This window comes from Silurus meridionalis, chromosome 3, assembly GCF_014805685.1.
Source record: "Silurus meridionalis isolate SWU-2019-XX chromosome 3, ASM1480568v1, whole genome shotgun sequence".
NCBI lineage: Eukaryota > Metazoa > Chordata > Actinopteri > Siluriformes > Siluridae > Silurus > Silurus meridionalis.
In genome coordinates, this window is record NC_060886.1 from 17533429 (window position 1) to 17554210 (window position 20782).

The window sequence follows — 20782 nt, forward strand, 5'->3', positions numbered from 1 at the left end:
CTATAGGCTATTCTGTAGTAAATAATACCCTTTGGCAAAATTGGAATGTAATACATGGTCTTAAAGGCTTGTAAAGTTTTCCAAAAAGCATCAGAAAGTATGTATTTCTATAATGAAAAAAAAATAAAATTTTATATATATATATATATATATATATATATATATATATATATATATATATATATATATATATATATATAAAATGTAATTTTAGAGGAATTCATTATTCAAATGATTGCACCTGCTGCCTTACATCTAAAGTTTCTTTTCACTCCTTAGTTCTATCTTCAAAACACACTGAAGCTATTTAAATGCAGTGTTAAAAATGTAGTATGAAACCATTTCAGTTGAAGTCTGATTGAAGTGCTTTCAAAGCTATTTGAACCTTTTAAATCCCCTGTATTGCAGTAATTGAATTCTTTATCAACATGCATGGTTTTATACCTGTAAAATATAATTAGGCTAATAAAGAATTAAGCCAAACTAAATGTAATACCCTATATGGTCAAACGTAGAGTTCTGTGCAAAAGATTTAGGCAGGTGTGAAAAAGAAATGCTAAAAAAATTTAAGAATGCTTTTAAAAAAATAGAAGTGATATTAGTGAGATTATTTTATTTCTATAAATTAACAAAATGTAAAGTAAATGAACCGAGAGAAATCAAAATCAAATCTTTATTTGATGTGACCACAGTTGTGTGCAAAACAGCATTAATTATTTTTGCTGTTTGCGATACACTTGCACACAGTTTTTGAAGGAACTCAGCTGGTAGGTTGTTCCAAACATCTTGGAGAACTAACCACGGATCTTCTGTGAATGTAGGTTTTCTCAAATCCTCCTGTCTCTTCATGTAACCCCTGACCGACTCAATGATGTTGAGATCAGGGCTTTGTGGGGACCAAAATTATTACTTTCAGAATCCCATGTTCTTTTTTATGCTGAAGATTTTACCACTATTTAGCCCTTTGGCAAACAACTTATATATGTGGGTGTGATGAACCAGTGGCAAATAAAGCAATTTGCCACTTGGTGTGTTTTAAATTCATTTATAACAGGTATATCACTCCAGTATGTGGTATAATTTGCACATTTGTACAGTTTAGTTTAGTTGGCATACGTTAAATTTCCTCTGTTTGTCAATGTTGATAGTTATCACTTTTTAATCTGTCACTACAGACAGTATTGGCTTCATTTTAACTCTGCATCTAACATTTTAGTCACACTTTAGAGTATGTATGTGGAGGAGTTTGTGAGTGAGTGGACATGATGGTCTGGTACTGGCTGCTTAAATTAGATTTACCACAATGGCACATATGTCTACATTCAACCCAGCCAGTAGGGTTGCACAAGCCAGTGCACTCTTAGTGCCGGTCCCAAGCCCAGATAAATAGGGAGGGTTGCGTTAGTAAGGGCATCCAAAAATCAAATATGCGGATCACGAATCAGATTTTCATACTGGATCGGTCAAGGCCCAGGTTACCAGCGACTGCCATAGGTATCGTTAGCGAATAGGGTACCGGTGAAAATTGGGCTACTGTTGGCCGAAGGAGAAGAAGAAGAGAAGGAAGACGTCTAAAGAGACAGCAGTTAAAGGAGAAGTGGAGGAGAGTGGAGGTTAGAGTTGGTACTGTAAATGTTGGTACTATGACTGGTAAAAGGTGAGAGGTAGCTGATATGATGGAGAGGAGAAAGGTGTTTAGGAGACCAGGTGAAAAGGGAATGAGGCCAGGAGGGGGGTTTAAACTGTTCTATAAGATAAGATATACCTTATCTTAAACTGTTCTTTCATGGTGTGGATGGAAAGAGAAATGGTGTAGGGGTGATCCCAAAGGAAGAGTACAGTAATAGTGTAGTGGAGGTGAAGAGAGTTTCTGACAGAGTGATGATCGTGAAGCTGGAAGATGAAGGGGTGATGATAGTCATCAGTGCTCCACAAGTGGGTTGTGAGGACGAGGAAAATTTCTGGAGTGAGTTGGATGAAGTTGTGAGAGTGAACATAGGAAAGAAAGATTGGTGATCAGGGCAGACTTTAATGGGCATTTAAATGTCTTTAAGAAGAGGAATGTGGAAGGGCAGATGGTGGTAGATTTTGCTAAAAGGATGGAAATGGCAGTGGCAAATACTTATTTTAAGAAAAAGGAGGAGCATTGGGTGTCATATAAGAGTGGAGGAATGTGCACACAGGTGGACTATGTTCTATGCAGAAGATACAACCTAAAGGAGATTGGAGGTTCTAAGGTGTTGGTAGGGGACAGTGTAGCTAAACAACATCGGATAGTGGTCTGTAGGATGGCTTTGGTGGTGAAGATGATGTTGGAAACTAAAGGAGGAAGACTGTAGTGTGAGGTTCAGGGAAGAGGTCAGACAGGGGCTTGGTGGTGTTGAAGAGATGCTGGATGACTGGGCAACTGCAGCAGAAATTATAAGGTATACAGCTAGGAAAGTACTTGGTGTGACATCTTGAAATAGAAAGGACGTTGTGGTGGAATGAGGAAGTGCAGGACAGCATAAGGAGATAGAGGTTGGCAAAACAGGATTGGAATCATCAGAGAGAAGAGAAAAGTAGGCAGGAGTACAAGAAGAACAGGTGAAGAGGGATGTGGCAATAAAAGATGCAAATGGAAGTGTGTTGACTAACGAGGAGAATCTGCTGAGAAGATGGTAGGAGTGTTTTGAGCAGCTGATTAATAAGGAAAATGAGAAATAGAGAAGAATAGCTGAGGTGGAGATGGCGAAGCGCAGCTATTGAGCGTAGTAAGTGCAGCTATTAAGAGGATAAAGAGTAGAAAGTCGGTTGGACCAGATGACATACCAATAGAAGCATGAAGATTTTTAGGAGAGATGGCAGTGGAGTATTTAACCAGGTTGTTAAAAAAGATTTTGGAATGTGAGAGGATGCCTGAGGAATGAAGAAGGAGTGTGCTGGTACCGATTTTTAGGAATAAGGGAGATGTGCAGACCTGCAGTAACAGGGGAATTAGTTTGATCAGTCACACCATCAAGTTATGGGAAAGAGTAGTGGAAGCCAGGCTGAGAGAAGAGGTGACCATCTGTGAGCAACAGTATGGTTTCATGCCGAGGAAGAGCACCACAGACGCGTTATTTGCTTGTTGATGAAGAAGTATAGAGAAGGACAGAAGGAATTGCATTGTGGATTTGTGGATTTAGAGAAAGCATATGACAGAGTGCCAAGAGAGGAGTTGTGGTATTGTATGAGGAAGTCAGGTGTGTCAGAGAAGTATGTGAGGGTGGTGCAGGACCTGTATGAGGACAGTGTGACAGCAGTGAAGTGTGCAGTAGGAAAGAAAGACTGGTTCAAGGTGGAGGTGGGACTGAATCAAGGATCGGCTCTGAGCCCTTTTCTGTTTGCAATGGTGATGGACAGGTTGATGGACGAGGTCAGACAGGAGTCTCTGTGGACTATGATGTTTGCGGATGATATTGTGATTTGTGGTGAGAGTAGGGAGCAGGTTGAGAAGAGCCTGGAGAGGTAGAGGTACACGCTGGAGAGAAGGGGAATTAAAGTGTGGCTGTGGCAACCCCTATCGTGAGCAGCCAAAAGAAGAAAAAGAAAAAGGACATATGTCCATATTTAGGTAAATATAGACCACTGACAGACGGGACCAAACCAAATGTTGAGAAAATATTTGAGTTTAAAAGTAAATTAAACAATTTAGACTGCATGTGTAAAATGAGTATCTAGAAGCATGCAAAGTTTATTTTTTAAAAATATATATATAATAAGAATTATGAGCTCATACTAACAGATTATTAATACTTTTCTAAATAAAGCAGCATTTCATGTAAAATTCTAAAAGCTAAATTGTATTATGAACAGTAACACATTATGCTGTGTATTCCTAGATATTACAGAAAATAAAATATTAAATGGGGAAAAATAACGGAGTAAAAATGGAAGTGTTCTGAGTGTGCTGCCTCCACCTAGTGGAAAACATGAACATTTCTCTTTAAATGACTATAAGCTTTTACTGACTGGACCGTTTAAAACCATAATAATAATAATAATAATAATAATAATAATAATAATAATAATAATAATAATAATAATAAAGACTGGCAAGGGACATAGCTAGAGTGCGGGTTTTAATAAGGAAGAATCATAAATTATTCAGAGATTCAGAAATGAAACCTTGACTGATAAATAATAATAAAATGACTGATTACATTTAAATAACATGCCAAATATTCAAATTGTTAGCTTATGTTTATAAAATAAATCTGTTGCTAATTCACTGATCCATATATACAGATATACAATGTCCCTAAATGTAAAAAGTTTAAGAATTCAAGACTTAGAAGGTGAGTGCTGCAGAGAAGGCATTTAAAAGACTCTCAAGCCATGAGAAACTAGGTGCTATAGTCTATTATAACATCATAATTTGAAAGGCTTGTCTGGATTGATTAAATGATTAACATACAAATCACACAAACAAACTTTAAATGGCATTGGATAACTACGTAAGTGCCTTTTATTATCTGGGTTAAAGCACTTGAACATTTTTACATGACCTGAAAGTGCCATTTTTCATCCAATCTAAAAATAAGCACAAAAAGCTCTTTATAGTATACTAAAGAATATCCAATACTGTTATCACTGCAAAGGTGTTAAAATAAATAAATAAAAAAACTAAGGATCTGAAAACTTAGTGTGATATTTCTGTTTTCTATTTTGTTGAGAAACATCCTGCACATTTTGGATTTTTTTTCCCATGTTCTAACATTAATCTCACGTAAACCCAAGAAGAGGTGTTAATTAGCTTTCTAATTCAGGTGTGTTGGGAGCAGAGACAACATTAAACTGTGAAGGACAGTGGGTTTGCCAGAACAAGAATTGGGAACTTGTTTGCTGTTTTTTTTGTCTGTTACAGAAGGACATTGTAGACATAAAATGTAACCTGTTTTCCTTGTTAGTGCCTAAACACCTAGAGCAAAATTTGGATTTTCCTAGTTCATCAAATACAAAAGTTATGATTCTAAAAAGACAATTGCTCAAGGTAGTTCTGACCCAGCTTTGACTGGATTTCTTTTTTTAAACTGCAGGTGGCACTATCCCCATCTCCATGTATTCATGTGTCCATTATGTGCGCATGTGTGTTCTACATTTCTATCATTGACCTCAATGGGTCTGTACCTGGCTTTTTTTTCTACCCCTTTTTAATTTTTTTAAATATTGCATTTGCTTTTGACCTTCTATGACACCAAACGTATAATACAGATTACTCTTTTAAATTAAAAATACGTGTTGAACCAGTGAATAGGATTGTCAGTAGGAAAAATACAGAGCATATGTTCAAAGGTTGTAGATGTGGTTTGCACTAAATTAATTCAGTCCCAACTGCTTAACACAGAAACAACCCCAAAATTGAACTACATTCTAAAATTCCTCTCTTGACAGCAAACAAGGTGCTTTCCTGATCGCAGCTATGTTTTTGAATGACAACATGGCTGATATCATTCAGTATAATTGCAGTGAGTGTAAAGACAGAATTTGTGTGTTTGTAAGCATGTGTGAGAGTCAGTAAAACTCTCGCAGACTCCGCTGGCAGCAGCGTCTCCTAGCAACACTTCTAGAATGTACAGTATTGCTGGATCTCATGGGCTCTGCGAATAATCGGATCCTGTGTGTTTAACAAGGCCTTCAGTAAAAGATTCTTATGGCATAAATGTGTATTTTACTGCCATTTGCTCTTAGTTACTCACAAAAAAAATATGTCTGCCTTTTCCTTTTCATGTTTCTTAGGTTTTAAAGGTATTGCTATGAGAAGTAGTCATTTGACATGGCTGAATAAATCGAACAAGACAATATTGATATTTATATTTGCCTTAATGTTAGTGAGACACTGAGACACCTATAAATAACATAAGTACAAAAGCCACTACAGTAAAGTGACACAAAACACAATTGCCTCTTGGAATCTTTGCTGTTACCATGTATCTAAAATAACAATGGAGAAACTAGAATGGTCTCTGACGTTCTTCCTTTTTTTTCCTAATTGGAGATGTCTTCTCAGTCGAAACGTAAATGCTGAATCCAGCTCTGACACAAAGCAAAGTCGACAGCATGGAGGATTAGATGGGCCTGCTGAAAGGTTAACATAAAGAAGAGATAGAGAGAGAGGGAGAATGAAAAAGAAGAAGAAAGAAAGTAGAGAGATAGATGGGGAGATGAGTGATGTATATTGTTGCCTATATTGTAGGAGATAGAAATTTAGAAGAGTTAAATATGAACCTAATCATCAGACTGACAGGAAGTGTTGTTGCTCTGACAGCTTTATGACTTCCAGTGTCCAGCAGCATTGCCACTGGGGATTGTGTCTCGTTCACAGAGAAGTTATATATTGGCATAGTGATGTATTGGTTCGTGTCCTGTGAAATATAGCTTTCATGTTTACATTCCCATCACGCCGGCAATTAAATTTTGTCTTTGTGCAGAGCATCATGGATCAGTGGCCCCTGCATTAGTTAATTAAATAAATTTTAAAATTTGTATGCCTCTCATCCAACTTCTGAAGGTAACATACCCTTCCCAGTTAATACCAGATAGCAAGATAATATAGGATATGGATAATAGAAGGTTGTGGCACTTTGGTGTTTAACTGAAACTTAGAACCCTACTAAAAGCTAGGATTTTGTGTGCCTCTTATGGACTTTCCTAAGGTAAGAGATATGTTGTCTCCCATCTGATGCAAAATGCAGACAACTTGTAACTCTCCACTGAGTGAAACAGCTGCAAGCACTGAATTAATCAGAAGCATTCTGTCATGCATCTAGATATAAAAAAAATACATGACGAAAAGGAAAAAGTACCTTGGGGCTCTCCAGGACCTGCATTCTGTTGTTATTGATATTTGAAGCTTTAACTTAAAGCACATCTGTATTGTGATTTTGGTGATTCCTGATTTTAATTTATAAATACATTATCATTATTAGTAGAGTATAAGATATAATAGAAAAGAGATTTAAAGAGATTGCTCTTTAAACATGCAAGAATGAGTTACTGGAGATTTATCTTACATTGTTATAAAAGCTGTTTTCAGTCATCAGCCTTTGCCCTCCATCAGCCATGGGGTGAATTTGATGCTGACAAGATCTACTTGTGATGACATTTTTATGTGTTTGTCTATATTTCATATCCTTGAACTTCTAACCAGTAATTGTTTAAGGGACCATTTTACTTTATTTACTTTCACTGTTACACTGTAGTGGTAAAAGGCCCTATCAAATTTATTGGTTGTTTCTTGGCAAAAGTGAAGTATTTTCTTTTTTTTTTTTTCATTTTAGGAGTCTCAAGAAGGTTAGAAAGAAAAGTTGGGTAAGATTCATCAAACATTGTATCATATCATTAAATCAACATTCCCCTTCCCATGTCTGAAAAAAAAATATTACCATAATGCTCTGGGAACATTTTGACAAATTAATGATATTGATTCTTTGTGATTTATTGAGTATGTTTAAGGTAGAGAGAGAGAGAAAAAGAGACTGATGGAGATTTAATTCTAATGTCAAAGGTATAGTAATCGACCACTGTAAGTGTTCTTGTCCTCATGAGACTAATTACAAAGCAGTTTCTTTGCCTTATATGTCCATTTGTACTTTATATAGTTTGCTGTACACATATTAATAATCACATTATCAAGCTCTGCCAAATTACCCTGTAACAACCTCGACTGAATTCAATTAATGGGAGAAAACAAGCTCACTCATCTAAGTGGTTATGACAGTAGGTCCTCATAAGCCACACTTGTTCCTGGTTTATTATATTCTCTTGCTGTTTACCCATGGGCAGTAACCATATATGGGGTCTACAGTGACTGAGGTGAACTAAAGTTTTCCACCTAAAGACAATGTTGCATTTAGAAATGCTTCAGTAGTAAATACTTTATAAAGGCTATAATTTGTTATTTGTTTGATTTCTGAATATAATATGAATGAATCAGAATGTTATTATTGATCATGGAAACAAAACATTTTGGGTGTTCCTGGAGATGTTAGACGTTGGCATATTCTAGTGAGATGAGTAAAAGTGAGTAAAATGCAAAGAGCAAAATGGAGAAAACTAACCCATTGGTAGTTTTTTCTTGCTAAATCATTAAAATATTAGTTCTCAATTTTGTGGGAGACCAATAAATCATATTTAGGCCATTTTTCAAATAGATCTGAGTCAATACAGCATTTGCAGTCACACTAATTTGCACAATTGTTCTTCTTTGTAATGGATCTGCTTCATTGAGTAAGGAGTAACGAGTCAGCTTGCATTTATTACTGTGTTCTGTTGTATTACATATCAGTACTAGGTCTATAGACCCTGAATCCAGTCTTATGTTTTCAGAATTGACTTGATTCAACTTGGCCCTGTTAGTAGACTTGTTTCTGTGTTCACTAAATATGTACTTGGACTTTGTAAAAACAATGTTTGTGTGGTTTAATTTATTCACTACTCCAGTGATGTCTTCAATATTTAGGCAGGCTACATGCTGCTCATTAAATGTTTGGGATGAAGCGTTGCATCTGAATGTGTAATAACTCTGCATTTCTTCCATATTTAGGCACTTGAATTGATGTAGTTGTTTACCAGGGATTTTTGATACTGCAATTAAGAGTTAGTGCTCATTAGTTGCAAATATCCTCATGACCCAGATGATGGATGCAACAATATATAGTTACATAGGCTTGTTAATGACTTAAGGAAAGTGTGCTAAATATTTTTCAATGAAATGCCCTGCTGCTCCTAAAGCTAGGCAGGTAAAAAATAATTAAATGATTTGTCACAGCAGCAAACTGCGCATGACAGAAAAAATTGTTTGGCAGCCAAAAAAAGTTTTGAGAGCAGCACTTACCCTGAATCACTGAGTTGAAGACTGCTGAGTTGTACTTAATTCCTGTTAACGCCCCAGTCCTTTATAATAATAATGTCCGAGTTTTGTAGAATGTTTGAGATTTGCAGATTTAGAGAGTGGTGGTTTACAGTAAATTACGCGCATGGTAGGGTGGCTGTCTGTTGCCTTGATGAATGTTAAATCCCCTCTCATCACTTTCACAAAAGAGCATCAGAATTCACGTGCATGACGCAGCTCCTCAAGCAAGCTGTTCCCAGACTGTAGTTGCTCATTCTACTGTACTTTCTAGTGCCAAATTATTAGTCATTATGGAAAAATCTGGTCTCAAATGAAGTCATGATTCTCCAACAACAGATGCACATACACTTAAGATAGACCTTAGACTTGCACACCTGAACAAAGCTTCACACTGATTGGCTAGTCAAGAACATACATTAAGCTAATAACAAAAAGGTGAATTAATGTAGTAATTCCATCAATCAAATGATCAAGTAATTTGATATTCTCAGAATTATTATTATTTTTAAATAAAAAACTTAAAAACAAAAAACTACTCAATTTTATACTTAGTATTCATTCCATCAATATAAATTGTCCATTTGCTTTGATTATAGTTTGAGTTCTCTTAAGTCTTATACATGAGCTTGGCACATTCAGATTTTGGCATTTTCTTCCATTCAAATGTAAATTTAGTTGGAGAATGTTGCTGGACAGACATTTTCAGGTCATGCCACAGATGTTCAATTGAATTTAAATTTGGACCTTGGACATTCCACAATCTCCTTCACTGGACTCGTTGGCACTTCTGACAACTGCTCTTTTTTCCAGATTGTTATTAAAGGATTCCAAAATGCTCCCAAGACAGTTGAAAGCTTTGCTGATGGTTGAATAACCTTCTCTATCTTCTTTACTTTTCTCTCTAAACAATCAGTGGGGCATCAGTGGTGTTCCAGCAGGACTGATCTAATCTGTGATTTTTTAACTGTGAAACCTCCCAAAGTAAGATATATTTATTGTACAAACATACAATAGGCAACAAGCAGATAAAATTAATTATTACATTCTATTTTTGCAAATCACACATATACTATGGTATTTCTGTAGTGTTATCCCATTTCACATTGTTATATCTTTTTTTAATTATAATCTTGTTTATTTTTATTTTAGTCTTATTATTGTATCACATTTCACATTCACATTGTTATTTCCTTTGTTTATTAATTACTTTTTGATATTTGTGCCACTCAGTATAACCAAAGGAAAGTGTACTCAGTATATCCACAGTGAGGCCTAGTGTGTATAAGTGGGTGAAAGCACAAGTCTTATTTATGGTCAGTAGTTCTGTTGCTAGCCTTATAAGTTTGGCCAGTGCAGGTGCAATGCCTGGTGATTTTTTTTAAACAAATATGAAAGAGCTCTGCCACCATTAGTTAATTAAAAAGAGAGATAATGGTGGCAGATGACGTACCTGTTGTCAAATAAAAACCACTGACAAATAAGAAAACATTTTAAAAAGGCTGTGTTTGTGATGTAACTTTGGACACTTCCATGTATTGGTCTGACTTTGTTTCTGCAGGAATAAAGCCTAAAGCTTTGATGGATCCTTAGTGGAGATTGTCAAGAGCACCAAATTCCTTGGTGTTCATCTGGCAGACCTCACCTGGTCATTCAACACCGGCTCCATCAGCAAGAAAGCTCAGCAGCGTCTCTACTTCATGAGAAGGCTTAGGACCATTGAGAGCATCCTGAGCAGCTGCATCACTGCCTGGTATGGGAACTGCCCCGTTTTGGATCACAAGTCCCTACAGAGGATAGTGAGCACAGCTGAGAAGCTCATCGGAGTCTCAAAACTCTAAACTGGAACTCACACACACACAAACACACACACACACACACACACACACACACACACACACACACACACACACACACACACACACACACACACACTCACTCACTCACTCAACTGTGTGTTACTGAAACTGTACAACCTGAACTTAACACTCACTCATTACTCATCTCAATCCATTCCACCACCATTTATTAATTATTTATATTCAACGGTATTATACTGTTTATATGCTGTTTTTTGCACCTCTTGCCTGCTGCTACTGCTGTTTTAGCACTGCATAGTGTGTGTTTACATATACTCTTGGTTATAGTTTTTATAGTTCTCTTAGCACAGTTCTGTATATTCAGAATATACAGTAGGTTTACTGGTCAGCGCTATCTTGTGTTATGTGTATTGTCTTGTGTTGTCTGTCTGTCTGTACTGTTGTCTGTCTGTTTGTGCTGTCTGTACTGTCTGTCTGTACTGTTTTTCATCTGCACTGTTTGCACTAGGTTGCACTCGATGCGCTTTATGTAGTTTTGTGTTATGTGTTGTAGCTCTATGTTCTTTAGTGTAGCACCAAGGTTCTGGAGGAATGTTGTCTCGTTTTTACTGTGTTCTGTGTACCACTGTGTACAGTAGAAATGTCAATAATAGCCTCTTGACTTGACTTGACATCACAACCCTGTGTACTTAGTTTTTTGTTTCTTATTGGAGTCTTTGCCTTGTTACTGAATTCATTTTTTCTTGTCTCAATTAGCTGTGACAATACTCATTCTCAAATAATAAAATTTAAGGTTGCAATAGAGCAAAAAGACAATTATTCATATTGGTGGGTACATTTTTCTTACTGCATATACAATGTGTATCTTATTATATACTTTTGTGATCTCCTGTGCCAAGGATGCCAGATGGCCAATTTGCTAAATGGCCAAGTGTGTAATAAACTTTTAATAGTTTAGTAGTTTTACTTCTTACTCTACTTTTTACAGTGGTGGGCCATGCATTTGGTACCTGGGCCTTCAGTGAGGACTTACTCAACTTAATCCACCTCTTAATACCACCACTATCATGTCACAATTATAGAAAACATCAATACAATACAAAAACGCAATATAACAACACGTGGCATTACAGAGAGAGAGAGGCATTTCACATATTTAGAGTGACTTGGAATACCAAGAATCCCAGTTAAGAAAACTCCAAACCTCTAAACTGCCACCGCAACTGTGCCATCTACATCATCTGGAGCAGTTAAGTATCAATATTTGTCTAATAACATGACAAAAACATAAATGTAAAAATAAAATACAACCTACTCACAAGAGGTGCATACTCATAATTTGCACCGCTCTTCAGAGGCTGTAAGCCAGTGGTACCGCTCGTATTCACGTCTGGAAGTGGCAAACAAACCCTTTCCCGGGCAGAGACAAGCTAGCTAACTTTGGGGTTGGCCGACCTCTTCTAGCCGTCTAGCTTTTCTTGAAAATGGATTTTTAAATATGTTCGAGACCAAATCAATTTCTCTTCCTCCGTAGGCATAAAAAAGTCGATCTCAGATGTATTCATGTGTGCAGCGCTACTAATACAATTTCATGGAACAAATATTAGAATTTCGAGAAGGCCCTGACCGCCCACCACTGACTTTTTACTCAATAATTCAAATTGAGAATACAAGCTTTCTAATTTTGAGAAAGATGTGCACAGACAAAAAGAACAGAAGACTGAAATGCATGTTAAACAATAATCCTAATAATATTAGACAATGAATATTAAAACAATATATTACACTTTACAGAGAGAGATAATTACATTGCTTCACTTTTAATAGCAACTTCTATTCCTTACTTCACGTTGTGTTGAGGCAGGAGTTGCTCTGCTTTACAGCAATCTTAATGGCCAGTGGGAAGATGGATGAGAGCGATCTCAGTGCCCGGCCGTAATATGGAATCTCTAAATCACACACAGCAGCACATGATGCAGACCCACTGCACAAGCCAGTCAAAGTACAGAATCCAGACATGTCTCTGAATAGCACAAGTAGCATTGAACGAACACTGATGAAATAATTCTATTTTTACACCAGACTGTGTGTAAACGTAGTTGGCTTTTTGTGGTATTGATTTGATCTATTTTGGTTAAACAAATAATCAGATTTGTACATCTGTACCTGACGTGTTGCATTTCTTCTTCTTTCTCTTCTTCCTCTTATCATTTTATTATTATTATTATTATTATTATTATTATTATTATTATTATTATTATCATCATCATAATTGAATTAGCTTAAAGCTGTACCTCTACTTTAGTTCTAATTTATTCTCCTCAATTTCATCACCTACCAGCCAGCTCTACCCATCATACAACAGCCACCATCCAGGAAGGGGTGAAGGCTAACATGTGCTTTCTCGTAGACACATATTTTCACTGCTGTTCATGCTGTATTACAGGGCAGTGTGCATATTGTTATGACACTGTAACACACTTGGAGGAAAGTGCCTCTGCCAGCCTCCACGTATGTGAGCTCACAGACACCCATGGCTAATGTTCCTGTGAATGACAAAGGACAGAAATAATAGCATTCTTTCCACCCTCTCCTCCCTTGACCTGTGTGCCACAGATGGCTGTTGCATCACTGGGATTCAAACTCAAACAGCTTGACTTGATTTGCTAAAGAATGTGTATGAAATTACTGCCTAAAACTTCCTTTTTAAAAATGATGATTAATAATAAATAAAATCAAAACAAAGCAAAGATCAGAGCACATATATGGTAGATTGGCTAAAAGTGAATAATGGCAATTAAATTTGATTATTTTTGAGGGACTTTCACAGCTTTAACATCATCAGATCAATCCCAAGCTTGGTTTGTTGTTTGTATCGAGTTTCACATGTTCTCTGTGTCTAGACTGGTTTTCTCCCAAAAATGCCTGGTATATTCTTACCTCAGGCTCAGTGATCCTGGAATAGGCTGTGGATTCACCATGACCTTGAACAAGATGAAGCGGTTAACTGAAAATGAAGAAACTGATTTCAGCCATAAAGTAAAAGGATTTGGCTTGGTAATTTAAGACCAATAAAGGTATCTGAAATCAACTGATGATAATTTAAGAAAGTAAGAAACAAATCATTATTACTTCATTTGTCAGTCACATACAATTATACTGTAAGACACTCTGTATTCACAAACTTGAAAATTGCTTTTCACACATGCCATACTCTGTGACAGAGTCACACCTGCACTTTTAGCTCCCTGTGTTCTCTCACACACACACACACACACACACACACACACACACACACACACACACACACACACACACAAACACACAAACAAACACACACACAGTCATAATTGCACTTGCACGCTCTAATTTAACTATCTCCAGCCGTGAGGGCTGCAGGTGCAAGACAGGGCATTGACAAAAACCCAGAGATCAATTAGCTCCTTTACTCCAGCTGATATGAATGATTACCAGTGGGAGGCAACCTGCGGGTGCTTTAATTTGCTGCCGCACAGCACTGCCTGAGTAAGATTATCACTTGTGTTGTACTTGTCTAATGAAACACCATTAAAACTCAGCTAATTTTCCTGCACCCTGAAGTGAACCACATATACTCAGGAAAAGAGGAACCTGGAGCATAGAGGGTGGTGTGCAAAAGAGCACAAAATGGTAAACATAGCATTTATTTTGTTTAATAAAAACTGTATTTAAATAACAGATGGAAAAAAACAACTTTTCTGTCGATATTTGAAATATTATTGATATCTGGCAACAATTACAGAGCCATAGAAATACTACACCTAAGAACATCTATTTAGTATAACTTATAAGGTGTAGGAAAAAATTGCCTAACCCTAGATTTTGTTCATTTGACCAGTGTTAGGTATATAAAAAAACACTATCATTTCATAAAAATAAAATTAAAACGATATACATTTTTGTTATATAGTTTAATATCAAAGTGTTTTTGTGGATTTGGAGAAAGCGTACGACAGGGTACTGAGAGAGAAGTTGTGGTATTGTATGAGGAAGTCAAGTTTGTCAGAGAAGTATGTGAGGGTGGTGCAGGACATGTATGAGGACAGTGTGACAGCAGTGAAGTGTGCAGTAGGAATGACAGACTGGTTCAAGATGAGGGCTATGAGCCCTTTTCTGTTTGCAGTGGTGATGGACAGGTTGACGGACGAAGTCAGACAGGAGTCTCTGTGGACTATGATGTTTGTGGATGATATTGTGATTTGCGGTGAGAGTAGGGAGCAGGTTGAGAAGAGCCTGGAGAGCTGGAGGTACATGCTGGAGAGAAGTGGAATGAAAGTCGGTAGGAGTAAAACAGAGTACATGTGTGTGAATGAGACGGAGGGCAGTGGAGTGGTGCAGTTGCAGGGAGAAGAGGTGGTAAGGGTGGAGGAGTTCAGGTACCTGGGGTCAACAGTGCAAAATAATGGAGAGTGTGTTAGAGAAGTAAAGAAAAGAGTGTAGGCAGGGTGGAGTGGGTGGAGAAGAGTGACAGAGAGGAAGACCAAGGAGAAGGTTTATGGATGTGGTGAGGGAAGGAATGCAGGTAGTTAGTGTGAAAGAGGCAGATGTATAGGACAGAGTAGTATGGAGACGGATGATCCGCTGTGGCGACCCATAATGGGAGCAGCCGAGAAGAAGAAGAAGAAGAAGAAGAAGAAGAAGAAGAAGAAGAAGAAGTAGAAGAATAGGAAGAGGAAGAGAAGAAGAAGAGGAAGAGAAGAAGAAGAAGAAGAAGAAGAAGAAGAAGAAGAAGAAGAAGAAGAAGAAGAAGAAGAGAAGAAGAAGAAGAAAAGAAGAAGAAGAAGAAGAAGAGAAGAAGAAGAGGAAGAAAAGAAGAAGAAGAAGAAGAAGAAGAGAAGAAGAAGAAGAAAAGAAGAAGAAGAAGAAGAAGAAGAAGAAGAAGAAGAAGAAGAAGAAGAAGAAGAAGAAGAAGAAGAAGAGGAAGAAGAAGTGGAAGAAGAAGAAGAAGAAGAAGAAGAGGAAGAAGAAGAAGAAGAAGAAGAAGAAGAAGAAGAAGAAGAGGAAGAAGAAGTGGAAGAAGAAGAAGAAGAAGAAGAGGAAGAAGAAGAAGAAGAAGAAGAAGAAGAAGAGAAGAAGAGGAAGAAGAAGAAGAAGAAGAAGAAGAAGAAGAAGAACAGGAAGAAGAAGAAGAAGTGTAATATCAAAGTGACCAATTTCATTATATGAAACTGAATCTGACTCTTCTCTTCAGCAGCTCTAATGTTAATATTGACACTGTCCTGCTTCTGCAACAGTCAAGTAGCAAAAATATCCTTCTAAATATAAAAACAGGACAGACAGAAATATGGGGTGTCTCATGGCCATCACACTTACAGTGTTGTGTTAGTTCATATAAGCGTATTCAAAGCAAAGGAGACCTGAAATCAGTGCTGTTAAAAAATGAGTAGCTTTTTTATTGGAAAGTTTAGACAGAGAAGGAACTGCAGGCTCATCTCAATTTTCCTTAGCTGTCTTTACAGTGGCGTGATTTAAAGGTCAGTTTCCTTAACCTCATTACACAGACAGATCTGAATTATTTATACCCAGGGGCTCTACAACCTGCTCAGAGTAAGTACACAAATAATTAGATCCAAGTAAAACTGTTCTAATGTAAAACTAACAATAAAACTCATGCCATTGCATTTCAGCTGTGTTTTAGCTTATAGACAAGAATGTTTGCTGAAGACATTCAGTGATTAAAAAGATGCTCATAATTTATAAATTGGGTAAATTACAATTTCATGGGTTGTGTTTGTGGGTTTCCTCCGAATTCTACAGATTTCAAACTTCACAAAAAACATGCAGGTACATGATCTGCCCCCAGGTATATTCCTATCTTGCACTCAATGTTATCAAGGCCTACCTCAACTCTTCTGATGAAAGAAGGCAAGAAAGCAAGCAAGAAAGAATGAAGGAATGAAGGGAAGAAAGTAAGAGGAGTTGAGTGTAAGCCAACAGGTGCTATAAATTGTTCAGGTGTACTAACTGGTGATTAGATAGGAAGTGCTACCAGACTCATAATGGGTTGCACTGCACATGAAGGCCTGTTTCACATACAGTCCTTGTGCTGAGGCAACAGACTAGCAAGAAGGGCAATAGTTTTTTTTTCTCTCTTTCAGTAGCCTTTTGCAATGTGCAGCTCATGTATGTATGTATATATATACATACATATATATACATATACATATATATATATATATATATATATATATATATATATATATATATATATATATATATATATATATATATATATATATACATATACATATATATACATAACCCTATATATATATATATATATATATATATATATATATATATATATATATATATATATATATATAGTCACAAGTATTATACTCACAATCAAAAACTTAGTTAACTCCTCTTTAAATATATATATATATATATATATATATATATATATATATATATATATATATATATATATATATATATATATATATGCTAAGACTACTGTTATTTTACACTAGATGAAGAAGAAGGTTGATGAGCATCTGAGTCAGTTCCACCAGATCAATGAGCAGTTATTTTCTACAGGTCATTAGTCTTTTTAATAGATCTGCCTAATGGCCACCTCACCTCGTTTCATTACCATCACTACACTCTGCTTTCTTACCCACTATACCTATTGCACTCAGTCACTTTACCAAAGAAACAGGTCCATGCACACTACATATTATACTATAAAAAATACTTCTGTTTAGTTTATAGTTTGTAGTATATTTTATAGTCTATTGTCTGTACTTATTGATTTTTCACCGCCTTCCACAGTTCCTTCATCTGATATTGTTTTATGTTAAGTGTAGTGCTGGGATTCTGAGGAAACTATTAGATTTCTAAAATTACATCTGAGTGTGATGAGGGGAATGACAATAAAGTGTGCTTGAACTTGCAGATAAAAGAAGCTGGTGAAATGTTAGAGGAAAGAATGAAAAAGTCATACATCCAGAAGTACATACCGTAATGTAATACAGAATAAAGAATGACAGTGTGTGTGTGTGTGTGTGTGTGTGTGTGTGTGTGTGTGTGTGTGTGCATGTGTGTGTGGTTTAATCAAATCCAAACTGGGGTCTAAAACTCTGGAGTGTTATAGTAGAGTGACAGCTTGCAGTTGCTAGGTAACTACTGCAGAAACCCCTGCTCTTGAAGTATTTAGAGCAGATCATTAAGCACCAATTTCCACTCTACACACAGGAGGTTCATGCAGAGCACCAGCAGAAGAGCAGAGAGCTGAAACATGTAGGGTGATTGTCGGTAGATGGGGAAAAGTGATATTACAATGTTAATGGTATAAACATGGAGATCAATGGGAAAGGAGACTGTATATTTGTGTGTGTATATAAATATATATAGGGTTAGGGTTATCATATATACAGTATATATATATACATATATATATATATATATATATATATATATATATATATATATACACACACACACATATATATATATATATATATATATATATATATATATATATATATATATATATATATATATATATATATATATATATATATATGAAGAAGATTTGAAGAATAACAGACTACATAAGATTCAAATTCAGTGCAGTCAAATTTAAACCTAATTTTCCTGAAGGGACAAAACACGTTTATGAATACAGTCCATTTCTTGGGTGATAAAAAAATTACATTTCAATGTACCACTTACTGGCATTGAGGGTCTAGTAAGGAGTGTTAGAAAGTGTGAATTACTTGTGGTAAGAAGCGTTGCTAATTTCAATCTTTATTTTAGTTGCTGGTCTTAAAACAATGCTGCAACAAAGTATTTTCTCTCTCTCTCTCTCTCTCTCTCTCTCTCTCTCTCTCTCTCTCTCTCTCACACACACACACACTCTTCTCCTGAGACTGCCCTCTAAACACAGCTAACAGATGGGGGAGCAAATGTGATGTCATGTTTTTGTGGCTGGAAAGCATGAATATTTCTTCAGGCTGAGTTTATGATAAATTCATGCTCATTCAGCAAGCTGCACAAAACAGGAAAAGAGCATAATCTGACGTCATGCTTATATAAATAGCCCAATTCCATTAAAAACCTCACACGATGTGGCTGTATTTACAATGACTAAAGATAAATGTCAATTATGGATGTAATTTATTCAGTAATGGACTAAATGAGATAAATAATGCTGCCAGTTTTTGTATATTTATCAGTGTATATATATATATATATAAGAATAAAACCAGGTCTGTGTTCTTCATTTAAGAAAGAACATATTTATTCACATTTTCTGTATACCTACTGTAGTACTCACACACACACACACACACACACACACACACACACACACACACACACACACACAGTTATGAGCGTTTTGTTGGCTCTTTTTTACTTTGGTAGTCATGGATATGTCTGTCTGGCATTGGCTGGTTTCTAATTATATCTTTTTCCTTGTGTTTTTACCTCTTTTTTTTTTAATTCCACCACTTCAGGGAAGTGTTATAGTGTTGTTTTGACATTTAAGTAACTTCACACACATCACATCAATTTGAATATGGTGAGCATTCTGAATAAAGTGACAATCAAATAAAATACATTATTTACATTAACATTAGAAGAGAGAAAATACTAATTGCTTTCTGTGTATATACAAATGTGGGAAATGAAGGAAATATTTAGAACTAGAAAAAAAGCTTTAGGTGCCTTTAGACATTGTTTTGACTGAGTATATCCAATAAACATCATGGTATAGAGTTTAGATTAGGCTCAATTCACACAAATAACTAATGCGTTTAATACTCTGTAAGTTTCCTCAGAATAAGGAATTTATATCCATAATAAGCAATGTTACTCTCTGTGTGTGTGTGTATGTGTGTGTGTGTGTGTGTGTGTGTGTGTGTGTTATAATGCCGCAGGTGCTCCCCCATCTGCACTCCCCTCAGAAGAAGAGGCAGCTGTTTTGGATGAGATATTCCCCCATGTGTCTGGCATGGAGAGCAAACCTCCACTAATACCATCAACATCACTGCACTGATGATTAGGTGCTCTATCGCTCTGCAAGAAAGAGAGAGACCAAGAGGCACAGAGTAAACACAGCCCAGATGGGTTTACAGGAATAACATAAGTGATACAAACTTAGATGTGAAAAAGAAGCGAGAAAAGGGTGGGATGGGCTTTTCTTCTATTTTAGCTTGCCAATAATCACATTTCTGAGTGAATCTGGATCAATACAAGGTCCTCCAGCCTTATTCAGCTTGGTAATGAGAGACTTCATTTGCGCAGTGCTCTATTTTGATCAAGAGAGTGTTTGAGTATTGAGAATTATAATATTTTTAAAATCATATTTTGCTCCGTAATATAAAAATTTACCATTGACAAATATGTTATTCGTACAGCTATTGGCCAATTATGACAGTGCTGTGTATGTTGTATTGTAATTCTCTATTCACTCTAATGCCTCTTCTACTAATACATTTAATATTACATAACATGCTACTAAGTCTTACTACTACTACTACTATATTAATCAAAACTAAATACTGTGGCATTTCCAGGGATTATTTTAAGACAGCAAGTCATGCTGAGATTACAAACATCACAGTTGCTGACAAGGACACCAGCAGAGCAAACACTCTGACATCTGCATCCTCTTCATCATCATACAGCCAGCCAACATCCGCTACCCATTAGGATATGGAACTCCTTGTACACTATAAATTCACTAAATAAATTATATTGCCACAAGTATGTGAATTCCTGACCATCATACTTATGTTTGGCTCTTTTTCAAACTGTTCCCACAAAGTTGAAAGCCCACAATACTATAGGATGTTTTGTATGATGTAGTTTGTAGCCTGTTCCAGCATGACAATGCCCCCAAAGCAAGGTCCAGAAAGACATGGCTTGCCTTGCTCAAGTAAGAAACATACGATTGTCCTGCACAGAGCCCTGACCGCAACCACAATTAACACTTAACAATTATGCTCTAGTGGCTGAATGGGAACAAAGCCTAATAGCTGTGCATTAAAATCTAGTGAGAATCCTACCTAGAAGAGTAAAGTTTATACCACATTAATTG

At 36.3% G+C, this 20782-nt stretch overlaps 1 long non-coding RNA gene across 1 annotated transcript; it reads left to right on the forward strand.

Annotated features, from left to right (window-relative positions):
- Positions 1–14260: 14260 nt before the first annotated feature.
- On the forward strand, positions 14261–20419 carry LOC124378979. The gene is made up of 3 exons (XR_006924351.1): positions 14261–14361; positions 19620–19961; positions 20259–20419. It is a non-coding gene; the product is annotated as an uncharacterized LOC124378979 (long non-coding RNA).
- The last annotated feature ends 363 nt before the right edge of the window (positions 20420–20782 follow it).